At 42.8% G+C, this 13847-nt stretch overlaps 1 protein-coding gene and 1 long non-coding RNA gene across 6 annotated transcripts in view; one reads left to right on the top strand and one right to left on the bottom strand.

The window, feature by feature from the left end:
- The window catches only part of Tet (tet methylcytosine dioxygenase-like), a 247985-nt gene that overhangs the window by 5988 nt on the left and 228150 nt on the right, over nucleotides 1-13847 (top strand). The window lies entirely within an intron of this gene.
- LOC117225821 (uncharacterized) lies at nucleotides 2763-8072 on the bottom strand. Its single transcript, XR_004491624.2, has 2 exons — nucleotides 7885-8072; nucleotides 2763-7627 (listed from the first exon to the last, which is right to left on the bottom strand). It is a non-coding gene; the product is annotated as an uncharacterized LOC117225821 (long non-coding RNA).

The following is a 13847-nucleotide window of genomic DNA, read 5'->3' as shown; positions in this document are numbered from 1 at the left end:
AGACCCGAGCTCCGCTGTTCGATGGTTAGGTATTTCTTCTAGATGCGTTGATTCTTTTTTCATGGATCTGAATGAAACGTATAAAAATTTTAATTAATTATCGTGAACTAAGTGGCCAAATATCAGTATTTAAACTTTGGGTCTCGGTGGACCCGAGCTCTGCCGTTCGATGGTTAGGTACTCCTTCTAGATGCGTTGACTCTTTTTTAATGGATCTTAATGAAACGTGCAAGAATTTTAATTAATTGTTGTGAAATAAGTGGACAAATAACAGTATTTATATGAACTGGGTCTCGATGGACCCGAGCTCCGCTGTTGGAGAGTTAGGTACTCTTTCTAGATGCATCGATTTTGTTTATAGATCTTAATGAAACGTGCGGAAATTTCAATTAATTATCGTGAACTAAGTGACCGAATAATAATATTTAAACTTTGGGTCTCGGTGGACCCGAGTTCCGCCGTCCGATGGTTGAAAAGCGGACGATTTAAACTAGACCACGGTGCTCGGCGCCAGCCGTAAACAGTGGCCCGAGAAAAATGGCACCGCGAGCGAGACAGTTGCGCGGGGTTTTTCGAGCGTGGCCGATAAAGAAACCGACTACACGGTGCCCGTGGCAGGCCGACCGGGAACACCTGTCCAACGCGTGGAACAGGTATCGACGCGAATGTTTCCGACGATCAGGGCCGACAAGAGTGCGCGCGGTTATTTTTCTTCGGTCTGCTCTTCTTCTTTTTTTTTTCCTGCCGTCCGCCGTGCACATTCTGTTGCGCCCTTTTTCGAAGCCCGCTGCGTGGGCTGTCGGACGTCGTTGCGCGCATTAATCCGTGGTTTAGCGAACCAATTTAAATATCAGCGGCGCGCTCGACGCAATTTTATATCATTTCCGATATCATGTGCTTGTGTGGGTGGGTTTAGCAGTGCGCCCGCCCCCCGTACCCCCACCGCCGCCGCGCGGCGCGGCGCGGCGTCCACCTCGCCGCGGACCGTTACGCACCTCGACACGAGGATACTACAACGACCACTACGGGCCGTCGCGCAACGAGCCGCGCACTGGTACAGAAGCCCGAAATCATGGTCGAAATGTGAGACGATAGACGTTAGCAATAGAATACGACATACGGTAAATTCTCTATAATTGACGCTCATATTGCACACAAAAGTGGACAATTTAGGAAAAAGATGCACGATCATTCGGGCCTTGCTATAGTTACAGATTACCAACGACTATAAAAACGAGCCGCAAGGCCCGATTAATCGTGCCTCCTCTTCCCTAACTGTCCACTTTTGTGCACAATCTGAAGGGAGAATTTACCGTAGTGCGTGGAAAGTTCAGGGCCCCTTTTTCGAACAAGGGGAAGGCCCCCTTTATGGCCCTAGCAGATGAGCTGGAAGCATAATCCAGGTCGTACGAAAAACCTTCAAACGCGTTTTCCTCGAAACTATGCTTTTTGAATTTGTTGTCACGATATCTCAACATCTACTTGACCGATTTCGTTCGTGTGAGTGCCTTCAGTACGTGTGAAATTATGATCAGATCAGTAAGATATTGACGTATTTAATTTAAAATTTGTATGCTAAGAGTCTCATCGTCGCTGATCACGAATCTGAATTTCAAATTTCGTAAAACAAAATGGCGGAAGCAAGATAGCGGACGGGTAGTTGACGACTTGATTTTCACTAAGTTTGGTGTCCGAGTGTTTTCCGGTGTTTCGATTACGAATCAAATTTCGACAAAAATCTGGATTCAATTCCACGTATTTGTCTCCGTTTCATCCTCGGGGCGGAGAATAATTTCTTCGTCGCTTTCATCGCATTATCGTTCACGTCGACGATGCGTCCTTCCTGTCCAAGTATTTGACGTTCACAATGTACAATTCTTGATACGTTAGCGTTGTAAAATATTATATTTATTATCAAGAACAATACCCATTTTACAGAATTGAAAATAATGAAAATAAACAGATACGAGCTTTGCCCTTTGCGCTTGGCACTGTCGGTCATGCTCGCGAGAAATGATCGCCCGACAAGCTCGAAGTTTGAATTGAAATTGCCACTCAGGAATAAAGTCATCATTGAAGTAGCCGAATCCACGAGTTAAAACCTCTCCGCCGACAGCTTTGATTTTTAGGGTTTTGACCGCGATTTCGGGCCTCCGTACCACCGTGGGCGGCGTCGATTTTCGACGCGACGTCGTTTCTTCGTCGCTGGACGTCAAACCACGGCGGCGACGACGGCGTTCTCCGTCTCTCCGTCCCTCGTGGCAGTCGACGCGGTCTCTCTCCGTCTGTTCCGTCCCTCGTGGCCGTCGACGCGGTCTCCCCCTCTCTCTCTCTCTCTCTCTCTCTCTCCTTCTCTCGTTGGGATCGCGTGTGATCGGCCGGTACGCGTAACGTCGTCACGACGTACTTGCGGTATATCCCGTGGAGCTGCAGCGGCGCATGCGCCGCGCCGCGCGCCTTCGTGGCCGCGCACGTGCGTGCGTGTGCATATACGGCGCGCCGCGTGTATTGGGTGGGACAATAGTCGCCGGTCTCGGGGGTGAGCCTCTTCCCGCTTCGCTTTCCAAATTTCAAACGATTCACGGACACGAGACGGGCCTCCTCGCGTTGTCCTCGTTTGCGATCAACCCTTTCGCGAGTAAGGAATTTTCGAAAGTGCGCGTGGCTGACGAGGAGGCATTGCTGTTTCGCAGCAATGAAAAGCTTTGGGTTAGGTCTGGGTTAACCCTTAACACTAGATTTGTGTCGAAATGACTGGTCACTAATTTTTTTAATTTACGATTATTCATATCGTAAAGATACGTTTATGAGTCATTTATTCAATTTATGTGTTACTTAACGGCAAATGTTACAGTAACACTTGTGTTCAAAATCAGAATAAATGTCTTATTATTGGTTTTATAAACTGATATAAAACAGCTGTTTTTTTTTGTGCTCCGTAAATCTAGTGTTAAACAAGGTAGAGAAGGGACCATTTGGTCCCTCTTGTATGTCAGAACCGTCTGGCCACTTGGGGTGAATTTAAGAAAATAACTAATTAACTAACTAGGTCTGGGTTAAGTAGCCGCATGCACAGGTCCACGCTCTCTTTGGGCCAACACGTTTTGACAGGTCATCTTCGGCCGTACTCGCGAAAGGGTTCAGAGCGACTTTTATGTATTTACGACAGAAATTGATAATTATAAATCAAAACGATGAAGATATTCACCTTCAAGCGATGACCAAATTTTTTGGTGGAGAATGAAATTTCTATTCGTCTCTTTCCTGTTGCAATGGTCGAGAATCATTTTCCTTTTGCACAAAGATCCAGTGATTAACACTACAGCTACCACCGTCGGTGAAATGACCGGTTTCACATTTTTTATTTCATAATTATTGAAGTCGTAGGGCTGCTTCCATTAGAAATTGTCGAATATACAGGGTGTCCCAAAAATGTCTCGCAATCCGAAAGTGGCGGGTTCCACGGGTCATTTGAAGCAACTTTTGTCTTTACAAAAACGTTCTCCGAGGCACCGTTAACGAGTTATTAACGAAAAACAGTGACCAATAAGAATCGAGTATTTGTACACTCATGCACACACTATTAAAAAACTTCTAAACAGTTTAAATAAATTCCACCTTGTAATCCCTATAAGGTGACACTTGTTGGTCGCTTTCAGATCTCTGTGGGTGTAGTGTTAACAGTGAAACTCATAGCTCTCTACTGATGGACTTTCCGTAGGTAGCCGAACGGTTCACTCAAAACTGTTCGATCTTCTTTCGGTACGGTCGGCTCCCGCTATCGAAACTAGCCGGGGAACCTAGTCAAAATACTAGGTTAATACTGGCTTCATTGTCGCAGATCGTAGATTATTTGGACTGCTTTGTCCCCCCGACGTGTTTGCATAAGCGAGGTCCTGACGTATTTAGGTGGCTGCTGTCACATATGCGTGACTGCACCGATGCCAGTCGTCGGTCTCGTTCGGGACGTGACTTCACTGGTTTTGGGGTCATTGTACGAACTTCAAGTACGGATTTTTCACTCCTGTGTCCGCGGACAGGCCTCGTTGATGGGTTTCACAGTTCTGTCGGCGCTGAACAGCGTTCATTGTGGCGTTCGCTGCGATCTTTCGTTCTTTCACGAAGTTTGAAACGCTTAAGATTTATGAGGCTTTGTACCGGTTGTTCGTGCGAGCATCCAATGCTCCATTTTGTTTAGGGTTGTTTGTTATCCATTTGTTCACTTCTTCGTTGACAGTTCTCACTTCTTTCACTAGATACGTAAACGAACATTTTCTTGTTGCACACGTAGGGTAACTATAACTCTCTGAGGCACTTTCACGCGAACTATAGTTGAGGCACTTTTTCACATCATTCTCCAGTCACGTTTCACATGTGCACAGCTTAATCCACATATACTTACCTGTGATCGCGTGTTTTTAAAACTGTGTGACTACATTGTGACGCTACATGGTGTTACGTTCTTTCATGACGAGTATACTCGTCTCACATAAAATAGTGGACATTTATTCGTGACGAGTATACTCGTCTCACATAAAATAGTGGACATTTATTCGTGACGAGTATACTCGTCTTACATAGAATAAGAGACATTTATTCGTGACGAGTATATTCGTCTTACATAAAATAAGAGGTATTTATTCGTGACGAGTATACTCGTCTTACATAAAATAATAGACATTTATTCGCGACGAGTATATTCGTCTTACATAAAATAAGAGGTATTTATTCGTGACGAGTATACTCGTCTTACATAAAATAATAGACATTTATTCGTGACGAGTATACTCGTCTTACACAAAATGACAGACATTTATTCGTGACAAGTATACATGCCTTACATAAAGTAATAGACATTTATTCGTGACGAGCATATTCGTCTCACATAAAATAAACATTTACTCGTGACGAGTATACTCGTCTTACATAAAATAATAGCCATTTATGACGAGACAATTATGACGAGTATAATTGCCGTTAAACGAAAGGTTGCCTCTTTGTCGTGACCAGTATACAGTAAATTCTCCCCAATTGTCCCACAGCTTGCAAACCAAAAATTGACAACTTGGGAAGCGGAGATATGATTATTCGATCCCTGCGACTCGTTTTTTTAGTTGTTGACAATCGGCGAGGTTCGAATAATCGTATCTCCACTTCCCAAGTTGTTCAGTTATTCATTTTTGTCTCCAAGATGAGAGACAATTGGGGAGAATTTACTGTACTTGTCTTACACAAAAAATTGCTACTCCATCGTGACAAGTATACTCATCTTACAAACAAATTGTCATATACTTACAATGAGTATACTTGTGATTTACAATTAATCAATTAGGTTAACTGTTCTGTTAACCGAACATTCGTGTCCTCATGGTTAGCTTTAGTGTACCCCAAAACGATTTTCGATCAAAGATTGAACAGTGTCTCATCGCATTTTATTAAAAATTGTGGACGTTTCTATATCCCCTCTCCCCTCCAAATGATCGATATCTGATCAAATGATCATCTTCTGCACAAGAGTTCGGAAGTATCAACCTCCTTCAAGTAAAATTCGCAGTAAAATGTGTCGAGCACGGTAGAGCGTCGATTAGCCTAATCTACTTCGTATTACTAACAAGCCGCGTTTATGTATGCCGGGTGTTTTTGTCTATCGCGCAGAACCGAAACTGAGAACCGAAAAATAACAGTTATGGAACCAATATAATATCAGTTCCAACTTGATGTGTTCGTGTCAACTGATCAATCATCTCTGATCAATTCGATTAACATTTTCATTTCTGAGGATCATGGATATTTAACAAGCAATAAAGATTGACTGGACATCGATACGAGATTAATTTTTTGTTAAAATGTCGCTAAAATCTTCGATCCGGCCTACTGTGCGGGCGGTCGGGGTCCTCCACGAACAATAGCTAGACTATTCTCCGCGCTTCTCACGTTCTCCGGCGACCCGCGAAGCGACGCGACGTTTCGCGCGCTAATCACTCGGGACACCCTGTATAGGGCTACGGCGCGGCGTCCGTCCAGCGCGCACCAGCTGTGGTCCGCTGTGCGAGGGGCTGCGTGTGTTGGCGAGCGGGTACGTGCTCGCGTGCATACGGTGCGGTCCTCGTGTTCGTGCGCGAATCAGTGCGCACTCGAGTGCGTTTCGTCTGGGCAGCGAGCAAAGCCGTAGGCAGCCAGAGCACCGGTATACGCAGTGCCGTAAAACCGTCGCGTCGGTTCGCCCGTCCCCGACCCACGGGACCCGCGTCCAGGCGATTTCGACGCCGGGTACGCAGCAACAAGTGACCCTCTTCTCGCCTAAAGCCGGGTCACTGTCGCATGGCGCGATATTTCGATAATCCAGGACCACCGAATCCTCGATCACTAGCTTTTGCGACTATTCGTCCATAAGCATCTCTCGCATGACCTAATTCTGATTGAAATTAATTGAATTCTAAGTAAAACTAATTCTGAATAAAACACGATGGACAATATAATTGGACCATGCGATTTAAATTCTTTGATTAATTTAGATAATGGCTGAACAATTGTTTCAAAAACATTGCAGTTAGCTAGCACGATAAAAGAATTAACACCAAACCTTCCGCGGTCGAAATAACCGTTTCCTCATTTTACAATTCTGCAAAATTCAAAATCAAGATTGAAAATGCTTGAATAAATTAAATTATTGGAGCAAGTATTATTATTAGTTCATTGCCTCCCGTGTCGTATTCGCAGTACCAAATCAGGTTGTCTCCAGTTTAGTCCCCGGCTTGTTCAACAATCGCGAGCAAACGTTAAAATAATTTAAACATATTTTCTTTCACGACTGTTGTGTAAATCTAATATTCGTAACAATTCGTGAAATGCAAGCTGATCATTAATCGGGACAACCAGGTTACTTCGACTCACCGAGATAATGCCTTGAAATTAGAGCCGACTGGGACACTTTCGAAAAAATATTCAATTTCGGAATGAAATCGTAGGTTGTCGGAATATCACACTGTGCGTCGTCCAGCGTAGTCGGTCCTTCAGGGTCGAACCGGTTCCGGGACACCGGCTTGTTTGACGAATCGTGGATCGATAATCGGAACGCCTAACGGTGCGTCTCGATGCTCTCTGCGAGCACACGTCGTCGCAGAGGTTATCAATGGCGTAGTAGTGTGCCAGAGAGTTCCTCTCTCTCTCTCTTTCTCTCTCGGTCGCTCTCTCGCCGTCCTCTTCCGCCGCGGATGAATAAGTTATAGCCCGCGACCATGCTAGTAATCGGCCGCTACAAAAACAGTATTGTTATGACTCGAGCAAGTGGGTGATGTCAGCTATCACGGCCTCTTTCTTCGCTATTTATTGCTACTTAACAAGCGAGTAAATACTGCTTTACGATCACCGCGTGTCACCGTTTTTCGCCTGCGGTTTACTTCGCGTCTGATGCCCCCTCTCGCTCCCACTATCCCGCCGCGATCTTCTTGTCTTTGCGGCCTGTCCATTGATAGACGCGTGCTCCCGGTCTTCCTCGTTCAACTTGCCGAATGCGAAACTTCCACCTTTGCACTCTTACACCGTATACAGTGGCGTATTTAACTCCTTGCACTATGATCTCTTTCACAGCTACGTTGATTAACACTTCTTTGTCGCTTATAAATTCCTGCATCAGATAGATTGTTTATATTTAATGTTTCCCGTACTTTATTTCGACGTTTAAATATTCACGACAGAAGGCTAGAATTTCGTTTCGATTTATGAGATGCGAATAACATATCCGTATTTAGTAGACTATGATCCAAATCGAGTCTGACACGATATCATAGAATAAGAGGTTAAGGATACTTGGAAAACGGCATAACTTTTTTTCAGACTGAACTAAACGACTCGAATATTTATTTAGATCACAGAAGAACTAACCTGTTAGACAATCACTGTAGTACCTTCTTTAAATTTTGCTGTTACTCGAAAGTTACGACTTGAAATTTGATGCCCGCTGCAGGCGATTTCACGTGGCGGTCGATGTCTTCGCTAGGTTAGAGTCCTCGAAGTATGTATTGGCTTGTTCGGAAAGCGATCTCGTTTTCTTACCGACAGAGGCATTAGTTGCAGTCAACTTCGTTCGAAACCGTGTCGACATTTACTGTTTGACTGCCGACATTTCCAGACTTATTTCTAGAAAATTTTATTTAATTCTATGTTAATTCTTTGTCATCTATTTGACCTTAGTGACATATGGAATAAGTTTAGTCACAGCCTTTCTGGACACTCTATATTACATTATTATATAATATTATATAATATAATAATTAATTATATAATGAAATGAAATTAATTATATAATAGTATTATATAATATTATATAATATATACTATATTACTCTTATTACGTTGGCCGATTAAAAGCACAACTAATGTCTCTGTTGATAAAAACATGAAATTACTTTTCGAACGACCCGATAGAATTTAGTGATATCTTGAGTTTAGCCAGCTTTGTCAGAGATCGTTTTAAGAGTGACTAACAAATAGATCGCGGATCTTTGTGCAAAACAAAAATTTTCCAAGTCGACTGTGAAAAACAGACATCACATAAAAATAAATTGTTTCCTTCGATTACTTCGATAGGTTGTAAATAGTGCAACAATTAATATTAAACTCTTCTGAAAATCTTCGCAAGTTTATATTTCGGCTATTCAATTTTGCCATGAGTGCATAAAATCCACCGCGTCTACTAACGAGTAGGAGTAGGACAATTGCAAAATCTTCGAATGCTTATGGTAGATGGCGGTATGACAAGATCGCGATCAGTACGCTTGTCGCAAGCAGGTGTCGCGAATTAGGTTCCAATATCGTCACGCACATGTAGGTGACAGAATTATATGAAATGTGATTTCTATTCATTAATTTTCACGCTACTTGTATATTTCTTAATTCTATTAAGATGTTGAAGGAGATTGCAACGTTGCCTTGTAATTTTCATTTAATTGAACCGAAATACTTTCCCGATTTTATGAAAACTTTTTAGGTTCGCGTTCATACCCTATGTTTGATACAATTTATATACTTTAACAGTACAATTTGAGTTGGATAGGTTAGTCAGAATGTTAATTCTGTATAAATATATTAAAAAATGAACGAGAAACAAATTGATTTTAGAAATATTTGAAAGTCATCGGCTTTTCGCAGCATCAGTCATCTAACTTGTATATTCCAAAAATATACAGAGTGACTCCACGAATTGTGCAGATATAAATTACCCTAAAAAAACAGCATGTAGGTGTAGCGTTAATTAAAAAACAATAAAGATACCGAAATAATTTTTCAATAATCAGTCACTAAAAATCCGTAAATGCCAAAAATATATAGGGTGACTCTAGGAATTACGCAGATACAGCATTACCCTAAACACATCATGCAGTTATAACGTGGACCAAAAAACAAGGATACAGAAATACCAAAAATATACAGTATGACTCTAAGAATTCTATAACGTTAACCAAGAAATTCTTTTCATTCATCATTTATTTCATATGAATGTTGAATCGAACGTTCCGAATACATTTAGCCGCATAACTAGAGAACAGAACACTATGAAATGCCAGGAGAAGTTAAATCTCGGGTGAATTTCAACTGAAAGTACATAGACGAACGGAAAGTTATCCTGAATGCTTCGGTAACTGGGACCCTTGCCCTAGTGGCCGCGGATCGGAAGACTGCAAGGTCCCATAAACACAGCGTAAACCGCTCGTTGACGAGGGCGAGACGTAACGGGGGAAAGCGGAAAGTCGACTACAGCTCTTATTCGCGTCGCGTCGCGAGGCGCGGGGCCCCGAATCCGTCGAACACGCCGATGGCGGCATGCGCTCGGACGGGAACGCGTGCATTGGTGCGGCCGCGCGTACGAATCGGCCGGCGTATGCGTGGCCGCGTGTGTGCGTGGGACCTTGAATCAAGCAGCCTTTGTCGCGAGAGCCGAGCGGGCGCGGGTGCGCGCGCTCGCCACCACGAGGTCGGCGAAAGTGTACCCGAAGCTTTTTTGCTCGGAGTGAGCCGCCGCGAGCGGCTCTCTCTCTCACTCTCTCTCTCTCTCCCTCTCCCTCTTTCTTCTTCGTTTTCTTTTTCTCCTCCTTCTTCTTCTGCTTCTTCGTCGTCCTCCACCTCCTACCTCTTCGTCTTCTTCTGCTGCTCGTCGAACTCTCCTCCTCGCGTTTCCTTTTTTCGAGGTAGCGAACAACGGGGCGCGGGGTCGGCCCGACCCGACCCGGCCCGACCGGCCAGGCCGCCGACACCGCAGGCCTCCGACAACCGCCATTTTTGCCTCGCCGTAATGCCGGAATTAGCACGACTCTCTCGCGGTCGCGCAGCGTTCCGATTAATGTTAATTAGGTGGACGAAACTCGTTACTTAATTTCGTACAGAAAATACAATCGTCGTGTGAAGTAACGTTCGCACAATCAGAATATTAATATCGATGCCACAGCCTTAATTGCCTTCGTGAAATATACGTACATATATAAAATTCAAAAACGTGAAGGTTTTCACACCCTTTTGTCTGGTGAAAAAGAATTCAGTCCGATAAATGATGACTTATAATACATTTATTAAAAATTTAATTTACACTTCAACATAATTTTATTTAATTCAATCTAACGTAATTTTATTTCATTTAACTTAACATGATATTGTTTTATTTTATTTTACCTTATTTTATTATTTTTCCATCGATATTAGTATATTTCTTTGCTGAAAAATGTTATATTAAATAATTGTTAATAAACATGCTACATATGAAATAATAAATACAATTCATTTGTTGTAGTAAATGTAAGGGACACGTGACAGTAAACATCGAAAGAGTTTCATCCAGTTAGTACTTCGACTTGCACCACTGTGGGTCTCTCTCTTTCTCTCTCTTTTTTCTCTCTGACTCTCTCTCTTTTTTCTGACTCTTTTTTTCTCTTGACTTTCTCTCTTTTTCTGATTTTTTTTCTCTCTGACTCTCTCTCTTTTTCTGATTTTTTTCTCTCTCTGACTCTCTTTTCTCTGATTTTTTTTCTCTCTCTGACTCTCTCTCTTTTTTCTGATTTTTTTTCTCTCTTTGACTCTCTCTCTTTTTTCTGACTCTTTCTCTCTCTTTCCCCCATTCTTCCTCGTCTTCGCGACACGGAAAAAAGTAACCCGCGTTATCGCGTGTTTGCCCGGTCCGCGGAAACTCCGATAAGAAACGAGCCTAACTGCCCCCCCCCCCACCGTTCCGCCGCCGCCCAGCACCGAATATAATTATTCCGGACCCCCTACGACCGCGAGCGATTTTTTGCCGGGTTTCGGGCACGATGAATGGCTGCCGGGCCTTGCTTCCTGATTCTTCGCCGCTAATGGATTTCTGGTATCTAATCGGCAGTACGTTTTTGCGGCCGCGTTACCGTCCACGAAATTAGCGTTCCTGCCCCCCACCCCGGCGGCCGTTTACGATATACGCCGGTTGATTTAGTGTTCCCTTAGCCTTGGATGATGTACTCGGTCGCGTCGGCCGCCTCTCGCAGACAGGTTCAATGTCGTATATGGAAATTCGTTATTTTCATTACCCGGCTGATTTATGTAATGCAGACTGGCGCGCACAAAGGTCTTACCTTCTTCAAAGACCAGTTGAACGCTTGCCAAACGGTTCAAGACGGCTCTCGCGTTGGGGGTTCGTTGCCGCGGACGTGATTTTTGACTGCCGGACACAAAGAGTCTCTGCTACCTGCGGTCGATATTATAGTTCCATGCATCGGGACGGATTTCGACCGGGTTATCGATCACCAGCAATTCTCCAGATCGAATTCCGATCGCATTTTTTACGCTGATCGGTCGAATAAATATTGATCTAGATAACAATTTACCATAGTTTCGAAAAACATAGTTTTGCGGAGAACGGGTTAGAAATTTGTTTGTATTATTTAGACAAAAATCATACTTGAAGTTGATCTAATAAACCTTATATAAATCCATAATTAAATTTTATTATTAATCAATGGAACTGATTCAATGTTTTAAATTTCGTTTACCCATGTACCTCGAAAAATAAAAACAAATAGGTGTCGTCGATGGCACGAGTGGACTATACAACTTTAAATTAGGGTAGTTTTAGACACCAGTACAAATTCGGCTACTCGCGCCTATAATATCGCAGTCATTAAAAATGCCGAGAGAAATCTTCGGGTCCTGAGGTCACATGCACTTCACTATTTATTGTATTGATAAATTTAATCGGTACAATGCAGGAGTCACATGGTCGTGACCTTAGATGTAACGTCGTATCGTGTGGCAGTAATGTATAGAATAGTTAGTTCTGCATTCAAAAGCTTCTTCGCGCTATACAAAAATAATATTCCAATAATCGGTCACTAGAAACTTGGAAACTCCAAAAATATACAGGGTGACTAGGAATTGTGCAGATATAGCATTATCCTAAAGAAACAACATGCAGTATGCAGATTTAACAAAAAAGCTATAAAGACACTGAAATAATATTCCAATAATCGGTCACTACAAACTTGTGAACTCCAAAAATATACAGGGTGACTAGGAATTGTACAGATATAGCATTATCCTAAAGAAACAACATGCAGTATGCAAAGTTAACCAAAAAACTATAAAGACACTGAAGTAATATTCCAATAATCGGCCACTAAAAACTTGTAAAATCCAAAAATATACAGGGTGACTAGGAATTGTGAGGATACAGTGTTCATTTAAAAAAATCAACATGCAGAAATAGCGTCAACCAAAAATGTATAAAGACACAGAAATAATATTCCAATAATCGGTCTCTAAAAACTTGTGAACTCCAAAAATATACAGAGTGACTAGGAATTGTGCAGATATAGCATTACCCTAAAGAAACAACATGCAGTATGCAGAGTTAACCAAAAAACTATAAAGACACTGAAATAATATTCCAATAATCGGTCACTAAAAACGTATAAACTCCAAAAATATACAGGGTGACTAGGAATTGTGTAGATATAGCGTTAACTTAAAAAAAATAACATGCAGAAATAGCGTCAATCAAAGAATAATAAAGACACAGAAATAATATTCTAATAATTGGTCACTAAAAACTTGTAAACCCTAAAAATATATAGGGTGAATCTAGAAATTGTGCAAATATAACATTACCTTAAAAAAATACAAAGACAAAAAATATAAAACAATAAATATACAGAAATGATATTCCAATAATCAGTCACTAAAAACTTGTAATCTCCAAAGACATACAGGGTGAATCTAGAAATTATGGAGATACAGAACCTAAATGCAAATATAGCTTTAAACGAGAAAAAAAATAAAGATGGCTTGTTCGCGGATGGATTTCCTCGATTCCTCGGAATCGTGATCATTTCGAAGCGAAACACTTTAGTTAGCAGCGTGCCGGCGAATATCCGCGCACAAAAGCTCTCGGTCTGGATGCGTGCATATGCGTGCACGCGCGCGCATACGTTTCGTTAGCTCGGGTTTTTTCGATGGCGCGCAACTCGTCGCCGTCTAATATTAATTCCAAGCGCGCGGAATCTCCGATCTCTTTCTGTTGGCCAGCTGGGGCTTGCACACGCGGCTTCTGGGAACCGGCGTCCTGCGTTCCGCCGACGAAAGAATCCGACGACGACGACGACGGGATATATCGTTCGTTCGTTCGTTGGTTCGTCGGACGGCGCGTCGCTCCGTTCTGTCTCTCTACGTTCTCTCGCTACGTTTGCCCGCCGTATTGAATTTTTCTGCGCGCGTACAAAGCGGGCCTACGGTCGATTCGACGAAAATGCAACGCCGCGAGGCGCCAGCTGTTCTCTCCTCTCGCTGTGTCCGGCGCGGCGCAGCGACGCGGGCTGGTCCCGATCGCTGCT

This window comes from Megalopta genalis, chromosome 14, assembly GCF_051020955.1.
Source record: "Megalopta genalis isolate 19385.01 chromosome 14, iyMegGena1_principal, whole genome shotgun sequence".
Taxonomy (NCBI): domain Eukaryota; kingdom Metazoa; phylum Arthropoda; class Insecta; order Hymenoptera; family Halictidae; genus Megalopta; species Megalopta genalis.
This window is presented reverse-complemented; position numbering and strand designations above follow the sequence as displayed.